Source organism: Salvia splendens, chromosome 14 (assembly GCF_004379255.2).
Source record: "Salvia splendens isolate huo1 chromosome 14, SspV2, whole genome shotgun sequence".
Taxonomy (NCBI): Eukaryota; Viridiplantae; Streptophyta; class Magnoliopsida; order Lamiales; family Lamiaceae; genus Salvia; species Salvia splendens.
Window position 1 is genome coordinate 10,686,245 of NC_056045.1, and position 6,000 is coordinate 10,692,244.

Below are 6,000 nucleotides of genomic sequence, written 5' to 3' on the forward strand. Positions count from 1 at the left end.
AATTTGGAGTCTTACTGGATGAAGTAAAAACCTAGTATAATGAAGTATTAACCTTTTGGAATAAAGTAATAAACCTACTGGAATAAATTGTGTTATTATTTAAAGTGAATAAAGTAAAAAAAATTCAATGAATTTGAAATAAACATGTGTTGAATCATGTGAAAACCTATTGGAATGAACTAAAATCCTATTTGAATTAAGTAATTACACATTTGAATGAAGTAATAAACCTACTGGAATAAAGTAAAAATATGTTCATTTCCAATTTATTACGTAATGGATGGAATGAAGTAATACACTTACTTGAATGAAGTATAAACGTACTAGAATGAAGTAAAAATATATTCATTTTCAATTTATTACGTACTGAATTGAAGTAATAAACCTATTGGAATGAAGTAAACACCTACTAAAATGAAGTAATACCTACTGGAAATAAGTTCTGCACTGGTATTTTTCAATTTATTAGTACAATATGTTATACGTCAATATTAATAGTCATTTGGTTCTTTTCATTTCTAATATTATTCATTCATTATTTATTAATTCATTTAACCAAGCTATTACTTAATTCAGATAGTTCCATCACTTCATCTATTAGTTTGTAATTTATTACTTCATTTATTTGTTTTCTGACAATATAATGATACATTTATTTATTTGTAATTTGTTACTTCATTCCAGTAGTTTTGATACTTCATTCCAGTAGTTTTGATACTTCATTTCAGTGGTTAATTACTTATTACATGTGGTTATAACTTCATCAAGTACGTTATTTAGTTCATTACAAATATAATTTTTTGCAAACTATGCATACAACACGGTTCAATTCATATTACGTCATTACTTGATGTTATTACTCCATCAAGTGCGTTATTTAGTTCATTAAAATTATAATTCTTCACAAACTATGCATATAATACAATTATGTTCATATCACTTCATTATTTGAGGTTATAACTTCATCAAGTTCATTATTTAGTTCATTACAATATTAATTCTTCGCAAACTATACATACAACACAGTTCTCCAACTGTTCTTCTCCACTCCCAAAAATTCCTTCAATCTACAGTGACGATTTCCACCAGAAATCCTTCTAAATCAAACCGGATGACGATAAATTGTTCTCGAAGCTTCTCTAGCCCGAATCAAGCAATATATGCATTTCTTTTTTTGAATAATTCTACCAAGTAGTATTTTTATTTTGCACTGCATGCTTGCCAGTAATCTGCATAACAACTAAACAATACGAAACAAGAAGAAACACACACAAAGATTAACACAACCAATCATATAACTCAAAGGTCGTGGATTTGGCAGAATTATACTTGTTGCAAAATTATTATTATCATTATGTGTTAAATCATTTGAAAACCTACTGCATGCAATGAACTAAAAACCTGTTTGAATGAAGTAACGACTCATTTAAATGAAGTAATATGGAATTAAGTAAACATGTGTTCATTTTCAATATATTACGTGCTGGAATGAAATAATAAACTTACTTAAATGAAGTAAAAATCAACTGAAATGAAGTACAAACCAACTGGAATGAAGTAAAAACCTAGTTCAATGAATTAGAATGAAGCATGTGTTAAATCATTTGAAAACCTACTGCATGCAATGAACTAAAAACCTGTTTGAATGAAGTAACAACTCATTTAACTGAAGTAGTATGGAATGAAGTAAAAATCTACTCATTTTCAATAAATTACGTGATGGAATGAAGTACTAAACTTACTTGAATAAAGTAAAAACATTTTCATTTTCAATTTATTAGATAATGAACTGAAGTAATAAACATACTGTAATGAAATAAAAAACTACAAAAATGAAGTAATACCTACTGGAAATAAATTACTTCATATTGATATGTTTATTTCAACAAGTGTGAAAAATTGAACGAAACCTACTGGAAGGAAATAATTTACTATTAGGAAATAAGCATTTCTTCTTCTTCTTCTTCTTCTTCTTCTTCTTCTTCTTCTTCTTCTTCTTCTTCTTCTTCTTCTTCTTCTTCTTCTTCTTCGTCTTCTTCTTCTTCTTCTTCTTCTTCTTCTTCTTCTTACTTATGCATACGACCTAGTAATTCATTCAGATAAACTATTACTTCATACTGATCTGTTTATTACTACAAACGTGAAAAAATAAAAAAAATACAAATTGTTAATCTCTTATTAAATATAATTCATTCATCAACAAGGTTCAACAATAGATTTTTCATCGGATGTGTTAAAAAACTTTAGCAAAATTAAAAACACATCAGATATCCAAAAAAATGAATAAAAAAACCGTGAACCTTCAAATGAGTTGTCATCTTCTTCTACCTCTAAATCTGAATTTGTGTGAAGAGTGCCAATTGGTGTTTGTAGATCATCCATAATCAGAATTTTTCTATGAGATTATGAAGGTAAGCTTGAGAAGTAATCGGAATTCTGGTCTCACGAAGTACCTCAATTGGTGTTTGTAGTTCATTATGGTTCGTATTGATCGCATATAAACTACTGTTAGTGGAAAATAAAAACAAAACAAAATATATTCATTCAACAAGAATATAAGTTCATTCTTCTGTATTACTACTTCATTATAATTAAATATTAGTTCATTATAAGTCGTATTTATCGCATACAATATAGAGCATGTCAGCATATCATATTACGATAAAAATACTTCATTAGTGTATTTTTTACCGCATTAATTCGACCTTTTTACTTCATTATGAATCTGTTTACACTATAGAATGAAAAAATTAACAATTACAAACCTTCAACTGAGTTACTTTCTCCTTCTAGCTCTGAATCTGAATCTGAATCTGTATCGAATAGAGTGCCTCCTTGATATTGTAGATCATCCAGAATTGATCCAATACTAGCTTCTTCATTATTGGTCGATGAAGATCCATCTTCAACCGCAAAATTTGTCGGTGTTTTTCCTACTCCGTCGAGATGCTGATGAATTTCACGTGTGGAATTCTCCATGGATGACAATTGAGGCAGTTCGTGAATTGAAGGAATTGCGAAAACTGAGGCAGATCGATCGAGAATTTGATGCAGATCGCGATTGATCGACGATGCAGCAATTGCAAAACGATCGTGAATTGAGGAAGCAAAACCCGATGGAGTTGAAGCATTCGTTTGCTGCATCGATCAGCAAAGTAGTGAATCAACAAACGATTGTGAATTGAAGGATTGAGACAGATCGCGATTGAGGTAGATCGTGGAGATCGATGCAGATTGAAGAAGAATATACAACTAACGTAAATTGCGAGAAAATTGATGAAGATTGCGTAAAAATTGATGAAGATTGCTTGAAGATTGTGTGAAGAATGTATGAATTGAGAGAAGGAAAGAGATTCACGTTTTTTATGAAGATTAATAAACTGATTTCCGAAATACCCCTCAACATGTTTTTATTGAATAAATAATTAAATTAATTGCAAATTAATCCTAACCACAAGATTAAAATAATGAAGGGCCCTAATTTGGTCTCTAGTTCGGCCCTTAAGAATGGTTCGACATTGATCACATCCATATATATGGTTTTGATCTATGCAAAACTAGATTTAAATACAGAAACGCAGAACAATATCATACGTAGGGCACTTTTAGGTCATAGTTAGTTAATTTTTAGGTCATGCTAACAAAGCATGACCTAAAATGATCTTAGCATGATCGAAATAAAAAATGCATTTAAATCCAGAAATGCAGCCCAAATCTTGGCCTTAGGATTAGATGATCTAATGGTCAATAATTAACCAAAAACACGGAAGGTCATAATTAAGCAATTTTAGGTCATATTATAATATTTGGGTTTAATGTCATGCTAAGATCATTTTAGGTCATGCTTTGTTAGCATGACCTAAAAATTAACTAACTATGACCTAAAAGTGCCCTACGTATGATATTGTTCTGCGTTTCTGTATTTAAATCTAGTTTTGCATAGATCAAAACCCTATATATGATTATATATATATATATATATATAGGGGTGTGTTAAGGTCCTTCGCAGTTTTTCAGTCCAAGCTTCTTTTTAATCGCAGCCCTTGGATCCTTTAATTGGATGGTTGTGATGATTTGCATTATTACACTATAATGGTGCATTATTAGTCGGTGTGCATTATTCAACTGATAATCTGCATTATTACACTATAATGGTGCATTATTAGTCGGTGTGCATTATTCAACTAAAAATCTGCATTATTAAATGACACGTGGCATCAATCTAACCGTCGGATGACAAAATCGTGGGGCTGAGATTAAAAAGAACAATAGAACAAAAGATACAAAAAGGAAATGAATACATCCACACACACACACACACACATATATATATATATATATATATATGTGATTGTATTCAATGTCGAACTAATTTTAAACACTGAACTCGAGACCAAATCTCAGCCATCCGATTTTATAATCTTGTGGATATAATAAATCAACGTAATCTTATTATTTTAATTCCAAAAATCAGATGAAGGGTTGAATTGGAATACAAATACTGCAGCAGTTAGTTTTTTTCCTTAAATCATGCGACACAAATTTGGAATTTATCTTCAAAATCGGTCGTCTTCAACCATTGCTTCACACCATCGCTCACACCTTCAATTACATCTCCATCACCAATTCACGCCTTCAAGTAGATGAACATGTTTCCATTATGCGGCTGCAATTAACGCACACCATGTCTTTAATTCAGCGCCTGCAATTACATCTCCATCGACTGCAATTCAATATATGCAATTCAACACCTGCAATTACATTCACCATCTGCAATTTAATCTCCATTGATTTCACGCCTGCAATTACATCTCCGACTGACCTCGAGTCGGTTACCTCCCATAACTCGGCTCCCAACACCGCGCCTCGGCCCTCCCTACTCGCGATTCAGCGTTGTTGTTCGGGCACCGTCTCAAAGTCAGTCCCGGTTGAAATTCACCCGCAACTCGCCCCAATGTATTATTGAGCCACCGCCGCCGCTGCTACAATGTCGCCGTTCAATCACTTCATCTTATAATTACTGTACTTCATCTTATAATGAAATAACTTCATCCGAGAAATCGAAACATGTCGGTTAAATGAACCAAATTTTAACAGTCCAAAACAAATAACTTCATCTTATGATATAATTTCTTCATCTATTTGCGAAATGACTTCATCTTATAATGTAATTAATTCACGGTATATAGTTAAAATGAACCATCAAACAAATCGAAACTCAAATCTTGAAAATCAACTCACCACAAAATACACTAAAAATGAATCGAAATTAGAAATTAAGGTATGCAATCACTTCATCTTATAATCACATTATTTCATCTTATAATGAAATAACTTCACCTGAGAAATAGAAGCATTTCAGTTAAAATGAAACAAATTTCAACAATCCAAAATAAATAACTTCATCTTATTAGAAAATCATTTCATCATATATTCTAATCAATTCACCTTATACAGTTAAAATGAATCAGATTTGAACCATCGAAACAAATCAAAACTCATATATTGAAGATCACTAAGAAATCCCGAATTGAGAATTAGTTCCACAATACTAGCAATTTGATTCACCATAATACATAAACAATTCAAACCAATTGAAGTTTAGTAGAACCAAATTGATAATCAGTGTGAACCGAATAAGATTTCAAATACATATAAAAAATCTTATTCGACTGAGTTAATATACAATGAAAATGGATAGTGTGTGCTTGAATTAATCTTCTTGTTTTGATTTTCGCCAACAATGCATCCGTTTTTTCCCTCCATATGCGGCTGTGCGCTTGGCCTTGACATTTCTCTTCGCAACAGGCTTCTTGGCATCACACTTCTGATTTAATACAATTGAAAATACACATATTAATCAAATATTCAAAATTTGAACCTCCCCAAAAAATAATATAATAACTTCATATTCTAATTTAAACCTTCTAAAAAATAACTTCATAACGTAACAATAATTTCATCTTATACTTTTTATTACTTCATCTTATTGTTATTATC